The sequence below is a fragment of the Anolis sagrei genome, chromosome 4, assembly GCF_037176765.1.
Source record: "Anolis sagrei isolate rAnoSag1 chromosome 4, rAnoSag1.mat, whole genome shotgun sequence".
NCBI classification, from domain to species: Eukaryota; Metazoa; Chordata; class Lepidosauria; order Squamata; family Dactyloidae; genus Anolis; species Anolis sagrei.
The window spans coordinates 57,719,158-57,731,427 of NC_090024.1; the positions used below are offsets into that span (position 1 = coordinate 57,719,158).

The 12,270-nt window shown below is 43.2% G+C and overlaps 1 protein-coding gene across 1 annotated transcript in view; it reads left to right on the forward strand.

The window, feature by feature from the left end:
* Positions 1-1,515: 1,515 nt before the first annotated feature.
* Positions 1,516-12,270, forward strand: part of CHST9 (carbohydrate sulfotransferase 9) — a 106,545-nt gene continuing 95,790 nt past the window's right edge. Inside the window, exon 1 of the mRNA XM_060775205.2 lies at positions 1,516-1,696. The gene's annotated coding sequence lies outside the window, so the exon portion shown is untranslated. The remainder of the gene's footprint in view (positions 1,697-12,270) is intronic.

The following is a 12,270-nucleotide window of genomic DNA, read 5'->3' on the forward strand; positions in this document are numbered from 1 at the left end:
ATGACAGACATCCTTGGAGGTTGCGAGGTTTGTTGGAAACACAGCAAGTGGGGTTTATATATCTGTGGAATGTCTAGGGTGGGAGAAAGAACTCTTGTCTGTTTGAGGCAAGTTATTTATTTATTGTATCAGAAGCAAACTGAGGGTACAATTGGAATGCTCGTATTTAAAAAACACTAGCAAGGTTGGAAAGCTTGACATTATACTAAATGTCCTTTGACCAGTAGCTGGCCACTTGGAGTGCCTCAGGTTTTGCTATAAGAAGGTCCTCCATTGTGCATGTGGCAGGGCTCAGGTTGCATCGTAATAGGTGTTCTGTGGTTTGTTTTTCTCCACACTCACATGTTGTGGACTCCACTTTGTGGCCCCATTTCGTAATGTTGGCTATGTATCTCATGGTGCCAGAACACCATCTGTTCAGCATCTTCCAAATTAACCAGTCTTCTGTGTGCACAGGGGGGAGTATCTCATCTGGTATCAGTCATGCAGTGAGGTGATGGGTTTTAGCCTGCCACTTTTGGACTCTCACTTGCTGAAGTGTTCCTGCAAGTATCTCTGTAGATCTTAGGAAGCTATTTCTTGATTTAAGACATTGACATTCTGGCTGATATCCAAACAGAGAATGGGCAGGAGATGTCACTGCCTTGGTCCTTTCATAGGAGCCCCCAGTGGTGCAGTCGTTTAAACCACTGTGCTGCTGAGCTTGCTGATCAAAAGGTCACAGGTTTGAATCCTGGGAGTGGAGTGAGCTCCCGCTGTTAGCCCCAGCTTCTGCCAACCTAGCAGTTCAAAAACATGCAAATGTGAGTAGATCAATAGGTACAGCTCTGACAGGAAGGTAACGGCTCTCTATGCAGTCATGCTGGCCACATGACCTTGGAGGTGTCTACAGACAACACCGGCTCTTCGGCTCAGAAATGGAGATGAGCACCAACCCCAGACACAACTGGACTTAATGTCAGGGGAAAACCTTTACCTTTACCTGGTCCTTACATTATTGGCTGCTACTTCCCAACAGATGTCAGATGGATGCGTAGACATCCTGTGATAATGCGGCATGTCTCATTATCTAAATTAGCATTGAATAACTTTGCAGTTTCAAAGCTTGGCAACTTTCCGCCTGGGGGGAATCCTTTGTTAGGAGGTGATTAGCTGGCCTTGATTGTTTCTTGCCTGGAATTCCCCTGTTTTTGAGTGTTGTTCTTTATTTACTGCTGGAATTTACTTTATTTACTGTAGGAAGTTTGCCCATGCCTGCTCCATCCCTAGCACTGAGCCATGGCAGTCCCCCTGGTGTCAAACTGGATTCATTCTACAGTATAGATGCACCCAAAGCCCAACGCTGAAGAAGCCACCCAAGAAGGTACACCTCTAGGCTGTCAAGGAGCACTGAAAGGGGCCCTCTCTCTGCCTGGCCCCCTTTCTGATCCAGGTGAGCTCTCCCTCCCGCCGGACTCGGAGGCGTGGTGGCGGAGGAAGAGGAGGAGGAGGAGGAAGGAAGGAGAGGGAGGAAGCCACTCGCCCGGCTGGCTCCGTCCTGTCCTGGAAACCGCCGCCCGGAGAGTCCCAGGCAATCGGCCGGCTCTTTCTGTCTCTCTCGGGAGGCGAGGAAGTTGGCGAGCGCCAAGGAAGGCGGCAAGCAGAGAGACGGGGAAGCCCAGCCTCTCCCGGCGCGGTAGACTGGCTCCTCCGCCAGGTACGTTGCCTTTCTCTCTCCCCCGAGTCGCTGTTCCCGTCCCATTTTCCATGTGTCCATTCCTGCTGCTCTGCTTCAGCCCTGCTCTGCTTCAGCAGCTCCTTGTTGGACGGTTTCTCCAGTTCAGCCTCTCTCCCCTCACTGTTTGAGCGACAGCATTCCTCCTCTTTGCAAGCGCTCTGCCTCTCGGCCCTTCACGTTGCCTTGGCTTGTGTTTTAGGATGCTTTCCTCCCTTTCTTTGGTCCTTGCTTGGAGTTCAGCAAGGATTGTCATCTCTCTCCCTCTCTCCCTCTCTTTCTCTTGAATTTCTCAAAGGAAAGTTGCGGCGGCAGCAGCATATCAACGCTTTCTCAAACTTTTCATCACACTAGAGAAAAAAAATCCACTTAAAATCCAGTTTCTGCCTCCTGCAGAATTCTGGGGTTTGTAGTTTAGTGGGGCTGCTAAAGGTTCCTCCCTAAACTACAAACCCGAGCATCCTGCAGGAGGCAGAAAACAGATTTTAAGCGGATTTTTTCCCTCTAGTGTGATGAGGAAGGAACTTGTGGAGTCCACCTGAGAATAGTTACTTAAGGAATCCCTCGTTGTCCGAGTAGGATTGTCTTCCAAGATGGGTGTAATGTTCGAGGACAGAAAAAGAGATTTAAAGATGGGTTCAAAACCAACCTTAAAAACTCTGACATAGATACTGAGAACTGGGAAGCCCTGACCCTTGAGCGCTCCAGTTGGAGGTCAGCTGTGACCAGCAGTGCTGCAGAATTTGAAGAGGCACGAATGGAGGGCGAAAGAGAGAAATGTGCCAAGAGGAAGGCACGTCAAGCCAACCCCGACCAGCCAGGATACTACACTTGGAGGAACATCATCCTCAGACTACGAGGGATCGCCTAAGTAAGTATTCCCAGGTGGACTGCACAAGTACTTACTTAGGTGATCCCTTGTTGTCCAAGGATAAGAATCAAGGGAACTGGGACTCAAAAAGATGTCGTTGTAGGCGTCTACTACAGACCCCCAAGCCAGGAGGAAGATCTTGATGAAGTCTTCTGCCAACAGTTGACCAAACAGGCACAGAAAAGAGATGTAGTAGTCATGGGCGATTTCAACTATCCCGATATTTGCTGGAAAACAAACTCGGCCAAGAGTACAAGGTCCAACAAATTCCTCGCTTGCCTTGCAGACAATTTCATGGTCCAGAAGGTAGAAGAGGCAACAAGGGGATTGGCTACTCTTGATCTCATCCTAACAAATGCGGAGGACCTGATCGATGCGGTCGAAGTGGTAGGATCCTTAGGGGCAAGTGACCATGTGCTCCTGCAATTTGAGGTACAAAGGAAGGCCGAAACTAAGACAAGTCAAACCCGCATTTTGGACTTTAGGAGAGCTGATTTCCAAAAAATGAAGGAAACGATGAGCAGCATTCCGTGGACACAGATACTAAAAGACAAGGGAGCTACGGATGGATGGGAATTTCTCAAGAGTGAAATACTCAAGGCGCAATTGCAAACCGTGCCAACAAAGAGAAAAAATAGGACAAGTGCAAAGAAGCCAGAATGGATGTCCAAAGAACTTCTAACTGTGCTAAGACACAAAAGGGACATGCACAAGAAGTGGAAAAAGGGAGAAATCACCAAAGAAGAATTCAAACAAATAGCCAACACCTGTAGGGAAAAGGTCCGCAAGGCTAAAGCAAAAAACGAGCTCAGACTTGCCAGGGACATTAAAAACAATAAAAAGGGCTTCTATTCTTATGTCAGTAGAAAAAGGAAAAACAAGGAGGCGATAGGACCTCTTCGAGGAGAAGATGGGGCAATGCTGACAGGGGATAGGGAAAAGGCAGAACTACTTAATGCCTTCTTTGCCTCGGTCTTCTCACAAAAAGAGAGTCTTCAACCTCAGCAAGATGGAGTGGGTGAGGGATTGGAGGACATCCAACCCCAAATTGGGAAAGAAGTCGTCCAGGAATACCTGGCCGCTCTTAATGAGTTCAAGTCCCCAGGGCCAGATCAACTACACCCAAGAGTATTGAAGGAACTAGCGGAAGTCATTTCGGAACCATTGGCAACCATCTTTGAGAGTTCTTGGAGAACTGGAGAAGTTCCAGCAGATTGGAGGAGGGCCAATGTGGTCCCAATCTTCAAGAAGGGAAAAAAAGACGACCCAAACAACTACCGTCCGGTCAGCCTCACGTCGATACCGGGCAAAATTCTGGAAAAGATTGTTAAGGAAGCGGTCTGCAAACACTTAGAAACAAATGCAGTCATCGCTAATAGTCAACATGGATTTATCAAAAACAAGTCATGCCAGACTAATCTGATCTCTTTCTTCGATAGAGCTACAAGCTGGGTAGATGAGGGGAATGCCGTGGATGTAGCGTACCTGGATTTCAGTAAAGCCTTCGACAAGGTCCCCCATGACCTTCTGGCAAGGAAACTAGTCCAATGTGGGCTAGGCAAAACTACAGTGAGGTGGATCTGTAATTGGTTAAGTGGACGAACACAGAGAGTGCTCACCAATGCTTCCTCTTCATCTTGGAAAGAAGTGACGAGCGGAGTGCCGCAGGGTTCCGTCCTGGGCCCGGTCCTGTTCAACATCTTTATTAATGACTTAGATGAAGGGCTAGAAGGCATGATCATCAAGTTTGCAGACGACACCAAATTGGGAGGGATAGCCAATAGTCCAGAGGACAGGAGCAGAATTCAAAACGATCTTGACAGATTAGAGAGATGGGCCAAAACTAACAAAATGAAGTTCAACAGTGACAAATGCAAGATACTCCACTTTGGCAGAAAAAATGAAATGCAAAGATACAGAATGGGTGACGCCTGGCTCAAGAGCAGTACATGTGAAAAAGATCTTGAAGTCCTCGTGGACAACAAGTTAAACATGAGCCAACAATGTGATGTGGCGGCAAAAAAAGCCAATGGGATTTTGGCCTGCATCAATAGGAGCATAGTGTCTAGATCTAAGGAAGTAATGCTACCCCTCTATTCTGCTTTGGTTAGACCACATCTGGAATATTGTGTCCAATTCTGGGCACCACAATTCAAGAGAGATATTGACAAGCTGGAATGTGTCCAGAGGAGGGCGACTAAAATGATCAAGGGTCTGGAGAACAAGCCCTATGAGGAGCGGCTTAGGGAACTGGGCATGTTTAGCCTGAAGAAGAGAAGGCTGAGAGGAGATATGATAGCCATGTATAAATATGTGAGAGGAAGCCACAGGGAGGAGGGAGCAAGCTTGTTTTCTGCTTCCTTGGAGACTAGGACGCGGAACAATGGCTTCAAACTACAAGAGAGGAGATTCCATCTGAACATTAGGAAGAACTTCCTGACTGTGAGAGCCGTTCAGCAGTGGAACTCTCTGCCCCGGAGTGTGGTGGAGGCTCCTTCTTTGGAAGCTTTTAAGCAGAGGCTGGATGGCCATTTGTCAGGGGTGATTTGAATGCAATATTCCTGCTTCTTGGCAGGGGGTTGGACTGGATGGCCCTTGAGGTCTCTTCCAACTCTTTGATTCTATGATTCTATGATTCTAAGTAGGATTGTCTTCCAAGATTGGTGTACTGGCGGTGGGTCCATAAGTGACTGTGGAGCCCTATTCTTGATCTGCATGTAATCCTGCAAGTGAGGGCATCAGTTTCCAGGTGGAAGGCGGTCCCAGTCAGAGTTGGCTTGACACACCTTCCTCTTGACATGTTTCTCTCTTTCGCCCTCCTTTCGATCCTCTTCAAATTCTACAGCACTGCTGGTCATAGCTGACCTCCAGCTGGAGTGCTCAAGGACCAGGGCTTCCCAGTTCTCAGTGTCTATGCCAGAAATTTTGAGGTTGGTTTTGAGCCCATCTTTAAATCTCTTTTCCTGCCCACCAACATTCCATTTTCCATTCTTGAGTTCGGAGTAGAGCAACTGCTTTGGGCATCCGGACAACCTGACCGATCCAGCGGAGTTGATTCTGGAGAACCATCGCTTCAGTGCTGGTGGTCTTTGCTTCTTCCAGCATGCTGACATTTGTCCACTTGTCTTCCCAAGAGATTTGCAGGATTTTCCAGAGGCAACACTGATGGAATCGTTCTAGGAGTTGCATGTGACATCTGTAGATGGTCCACGTCTCACAGGCGTATAGCAGCCTGGGAATGTGGTGGCCTCAAGAAGGACATTGATACACTGCAAAGGCCTGAAAGCCAAGTCCTATGGGTCCCTGTATATGTGGGGTTTAGGGAAGAGGAGGTTGAGGAAGGATATGATGTTTAAATAGTTGAAAAGGTGCCCTGTTCAGGAGGGAGCAAGCTTGGTTTTTTTTTTGCTATTCCATAAAAGTATTTCTCAACCTTCCTAATGTCGTGACCCCTTAATACAGTTCCTTATATTATGGTGACCCCCAACCATGAAACCATTTTCATTGCTACTTCATAACTGTAATCTTGCTATTGCTATGGATCGTAATGCAAATATCCAATATGCAGGATGTATTTTCATTCATTGGACCAAATTTGGCACAAATACTTGATATGTCCAAATGTGAACACTGGTGGAGTTTGCGGAAAAAATAGACCTTGACATTTGGGAGTTGTACTTTCTGGGATTTATAGTTCACCTACAATCAAAGAGTATTCTGAACTCCACCAATGGTGAAATTGAACCAAACTTGGCACACAGAACTCCCATGACCAACAGAAAATACTGGAAGGGTTGGGTGGGCATTGACCTTGAGTTTGAGAGTTCTAGTTCAGCTATATCCAGAGAACACTGTGGACTCAAACAATGATGGATCTGGACTACACTTGGCATGAATACTCAATATGCCCAAATGTGAACACTGGTGGAGTTTGGGGAAAATAGACCTTGACATTTGGGAGTTGTAGTTGCTAGGATTTATAGTTCACCTACAATCAAAGAGCGTTCTGAACCCCACCAATGATAGAATTGGGCCAAACTTCCCACACAGAACCCCATGGCCAACAGAAAATACTGTGTTTTCTGATGTTCTTTGATGACCCCTCTGACACCCCCTCATGGCCCCCCAGGGGTCCTAACCCCCAGGTTGAGAAACTTCCCTATGAGGATCTGTATGTGTGTGATTTAGAGAAGAGGTGGTTGAGGAGGGATATGATATTTAAATATTTGAAAGGGTGCCCTATTCAGAAAGAAGCAAGCTTGTTTTTTTGCTACTCTATAGATTAGGACATGGAGCAATGGATTCAAATTGCACCTAAACATTAGCAAAAACTTCCTCATGTTAAGGGCTGTTTGTCTGCCTGGGAAAGTGATGGATTCTTCTTTGGTAGTTTTTAAGCAGAGGCTGGATGACCATCTGTCAAGAGTACTTTGATTATGTGTTCCTTCATGGCAGTGGTTGTACTGGATGGCCCTTGGGGTCTCTTCCAACTCTATGATCTCATTATTCCGCTTCTCCACTTATGGCAACCTACTGAATTTCACAGCATTTTCTTAGGCTCTTGGCACATTACAGCTATTAGATCAATGGTTTTCAGCAAGCCACCCACACATAAAAATCTCCTCATGCCTGGTTTGCAACAGTATTTTGCTGGTCCTGCACGTATACGAATGCACTAGACAAAAACTTCCTTCCACTATACATAAGCTTTTCTGGAAAACCTGTCTCTCACCGCTATCCTTTAGGACAATCAATATTCTTCCAATATGTTTTGCATTTCCATGGCTTTTTTCACACCTCTTCCTGTTCGTCCACTGTGGCTTCCCTCAGAGCATCTGATGAAGTGGACATGCTAGCATGTTTTTCTTTCCAGTTAGTCTCAAAGATGTTTTTTTTGTGCTAAAATGGATTTGCACATCTATTTCTTTGAATTGGTATCCTTGACATGTGACGTGTGAATACAGTTGTTTTAGTGTGTGTATTTGAACAAAGTCCTATTCTTGATGTTAAGGACTTCAACATTCTATGGATCCATGACAAGGGTTTTGAGGATATCATATGCATATTATTTGATTGTAGATTGTATCAGAAGGTGAGAAGCTTGTACTTTGGCCCATATACCAAACAGACAATTTATTGGGACTATCAATTCAGAACAACATATTTTATATGTGGCCAAGACCCAAAAATAACATCTAAAACAGCTCTGTAAAGAAAAGCAATACATCTGAGATCCACATACGTGGGGCTGATCAGAGTGAATTGTAGAGGGGTTAGGGAAATATGATGTATATATTCAGTTTTATCATACCAAGTATTTACACCTATATATAAGTGTCTTATTTAACTTACTATATGGAGTTTTATTAAGTTGAGCAAGCTTTGTTGGAGTCCAAGGTGGCACAGTGGGTTAAACTGCTGAGCTGCTGAACTTGCTGACCAAAAGGTTGGTGGTTCAAATCTGGGGAGTGGGTTGAGCTTCTGCTGTTAGCCCCAGCTTCTGCCAACCTAGCAGTTTGAAAACATGCAAATGTGAGTAGATCAATAGGTACCGCTCTGGCACGCTCTATGCAGTCATGCCGACCACATGACCTTGGAGGCATCTACAGACAATGCCAGCTCTTTGGCTTAGAAATGGAGATGAGCACTACCCCCCAGAATCGGACATGAATCAGACATGTACAGGTCAAGGAGAAACCTTTGCCTTTACTTTAAAAGCTTTGTTTTTGAGTCCGGTATGGTGATAGGTACCGCTCCGGTGGGAAGTTAACGGCGCTCCATGCAGTCATGCCGGCCACATGACCTTGGAGGTGTCTATGGACAACGCTCGCTCTTCGGCTTAGAAATGGAAATGAGCACCACACTCCAGAGTCAGACATGACTGGATTTAATGTCAGGGGACTACCTTTACCTTTTACCTATGGTGATATGGCTTAAGGGCTAATCAAGAACATTTATTTATTATTTACAAGGGTTTTGGGGTTGCTTCCCATCCATAAGACCCCCTCAAAATTATTTCATTGTTGAGAAGCTCTGTCCCCAACTATTTATGGAATGAGTTTGCATATTTCTCTTAAGGATTTTGCCTTAGTCCTTATTTTAGTTAGTCCTTATTTTGACTGTGTTTTCATGAATTAGTGGGCCTAAACTTCTGTTTCCCAACAAACAGGTATTTTGTTTGCGGTGATGGTTCTTCCTTGAAGTCTGAATGTGCATTTGGGTCTAACAGAGAGAAGTAGAAATGTGGTAGATGTAATTTAAGCATTTCCCTGGCATATTCTGAGTATGCACATAACACTTATTATGGTGTAAACAAGAGACTGGAATGACTAAACCACTGCAGAAAACTCATAAAAGCAAGCTTTACTTTTTATGGGCTTCAGCATGAAGTGTGAAAGTTCTTGAATTTATACTCCCCCATCATCCTGCTTTAAAAGGAAAAGTCACTTTGGGTTCTTCAAACAGTATTGTGCAACAAAGTCAAATGTTTAGTCTCAGAGCAAATTATGTTAGTATTATGCAGGAGTCAGTGACAAAGTTTTTTGGAAATGCTGTCAAGACTGCATCCTTAGCCAAGACAGACACTGTAAGAATTGTGTGTTGTTGTTGTTTTGAGAATTCAAATCACTTTGATTGTCTTCTTTTCCATTATTTATATTTTAGAGAAGGATCAAGAACCTAACTTTTAAAATAAATGTGTAGCAATTGCTCAAAAAGGAGCAAAACTTAAAGTTACAAGGAAGTGATTGCTTAGTGCTGTAGCACTTTCCTTGGAAATAACTTTTTATTGTTTTATTGCGCATATAAAAATAAAACAAACAATAAAAAGCAAGTAGCCGAAACAGAAAAAGAAATGCATACAAAAATGCAAGCATACAAAAAAGTTGGGAAAGTAGTATACAGCAAACATTTGTAAAACATATGAAAAGCAGATATTAGCTGTAGTTATCACACCTTAACATGTCCTTACACGTCTCACTCCACACCCGTGAACCCATCCCCCTTGACCTCTGACACCACTCAATGTGGATCACATAACCAGCAACTAATGTTATATCTTCTTTCAATCTACCTTCGTCTTCTTTTCTGTTTCAATTCATCTAAATGTTTATATTTTACATTGAGAATTGGATCCCTTCTACACTGAATCCAAATGGTAGCCCAATGCCACATGCTAGACACTGGATCAGGCCCAACTGGAATCTTCATAGGGATTCCCTCAACCAGAAGTGGAGGGAAGTCTCTACTGCCCAACTATGCTAGATGTCCCTCTCCACCCCCTGTGTCATGGCAGGTCCCAGCCACAACATACCACCTATCTTATCCCTAGGGTGGAGATGTGGAAAGCCCCTCCTCTAATGTCAAAACAAGCACAGGGGATACGGAAGATGACAAGGTGTAGTCAGGGACCATAGTGATATAGAAGACACAGGGAAGTACCATGCAATTTCCTCAGGATGGCAGGCAGACAGGACAGCTGCAACTGGTTCAGGTTGGGAACCAGTCCAGCTGCCTTTACTGTCTCTAAGTCAGAGGGAAAACCTGACTTAGAGACAGGAGCATTTAAGGTAGGTTACCTGGGGCAAGGCTTCATTAAGGTGGCTTTTCCCCAAGATAACCTTGAATCAGCCCTTGTGCAGTGTGTAATTGCCATGGGGCTGATCAACCAAAATGTTCAGTGTCGATGTACCCTAGGATTCCAAATTTTGATCAGTTTAATCACTTATTGATTGGCCAAATATTTGTCCCTGTATGGGTAAGGGATATCATTCATCTGTCTACACACAGAGACACATGCATTAACACATACATAAACATGTGTGAGGATAAGTATTGTGCATATACTGAAAGCCTGTACACGTGAGACATTTCCTCTTCACTTTTACAATTGATACTGCCTCGTCTATGATAAATTATGTTGGAATACATTTGTATGAATATCTAAAAAGTATCCTTTAATCTTCAAAATCACTGTCACCTGTAAATGTCATTGATACTAATATTTCTATAATTATGTAGGTTATTAAGCTACCTTTTGCTTTTACTATGAAGTAGTATTCCCTTTAAAAAAAACTATTTTACAGGGAAATAGTTCCTATTTTTCTTCAGTGCAAGTTCCATTGAATTTAATGGGATTGAATTTCAAGAGAAGTGCACATATAAAGGTTGGTTTGCCTCAAGGTCTGGCTGCAGTGTCCCCTTTCATATAAATCTAGTATTTGTTGCTTCTCCATTGTGTATGTTTTCTACCAAGCTATAAAATGCTGAAATTTATCTCCAAAAGCTCAAGTACAGAAGGGGGAAGTTTAAGTCAACAATGTGCTGGTATATTTGGTTCCATTTTTTTTTTTTACTTTGACCCAGCCCAGCCATTAAAATTCCCATTTCCAAGAACTCTCGGAAATGAAATAATGTCTGAGGACTGAAGTAGAGGATGAGAACTTCACAGCCATGTAGCAAAAGCATTTTCAGAAGTCTACCTGACCTCCTTCAGATGTATTCCCTCTCATGCCTCCAACCAATGTGTAGAAAATGAATTTTATTTTTTTGCATGAAAATAAAACCCATAAGAATGAGTGACAGAAGGAATTATACAATATTCATTGATTTACACATTCATTTTGCTTTTGGGGGCTCTTTGGTGTGCACAAAAACTTGTGGTTGGTTTTTTGTTCAAAAATCCTCACTCTTTTTTGAAATTATGTGAAAGGAATACTTTCTGGCGCCACATTCACAGGGATTAGGAGCCCAGGATTTTAAACCCACTTTCAGCAGTGTTCAGAGTTCTGGTCATGATCTGTAATGCCACATATGACTTAGGTCCAGAATATCTGATAGATTGTGTCTCATTGTAGGAATCTCTCAGAGCCTTAAGAACCACAGAGAAGGGTTTTTTGTGGTCCTTCCATAATCACAGGCTTGTTTGGTGAGGACACGAGAGCAAACTTTATCAGTGGCTGGTACCACCTTCTGAAATTCCCTTTTATAAGAGGCCAGACTGGCTCCCTCCTTGCTCTCCTTCACCAATAGGAAAGAATCTGTTTGTTCAATCAGGCTCTTAATGTGTACTTGGAGAGAGGCTTCTTAATGGGTGAATGTGTGCTTTATTTATAATTTTGGTATGTAATGTAATGATTTTATATTGTTATATTTAAGTCTGTTGTTTTCATATGATGATCTTAATTAAGGTTTAATAATTTATTGTTTGTAGCTAATTCTTTTTAGGAGCTGCCTTGGGACCTAATCCTAGATTAAAGATGCCATGTGAGTTAATTGATTTATTAGATAAATGTCATGGAAAGAATAAAGATGGATTTCTACATCATATAAAAAACAAACAAATAAACCCAACCCAAAATTAAATTGGGTTCAGCCTGTTTCAACAAATGCTTTATTCACTAACAATATGGGCACGTGAAATGAAACAACCAAGTCAAATAAGGCTTGTACAGTATAAGTAAATAAAAACATTTTAATCTTCTAGAAACCTCTTAAAAATTTGTCCAAAATGTGACCAGGTTTTTTTTCTTTCACTGCCCTTTCTTCTTTTTATACTTTGATTTTGGTGGCCTAACTGGCAGATAATACCTGCCATTTTAGCATGTTGGGTGTAGCTAGTTAGGTAGGCTTTTCTGTTTTCAGTTTTTCTCTCTATTTTACTTTTATGTATGCTTTGTAAGAGATT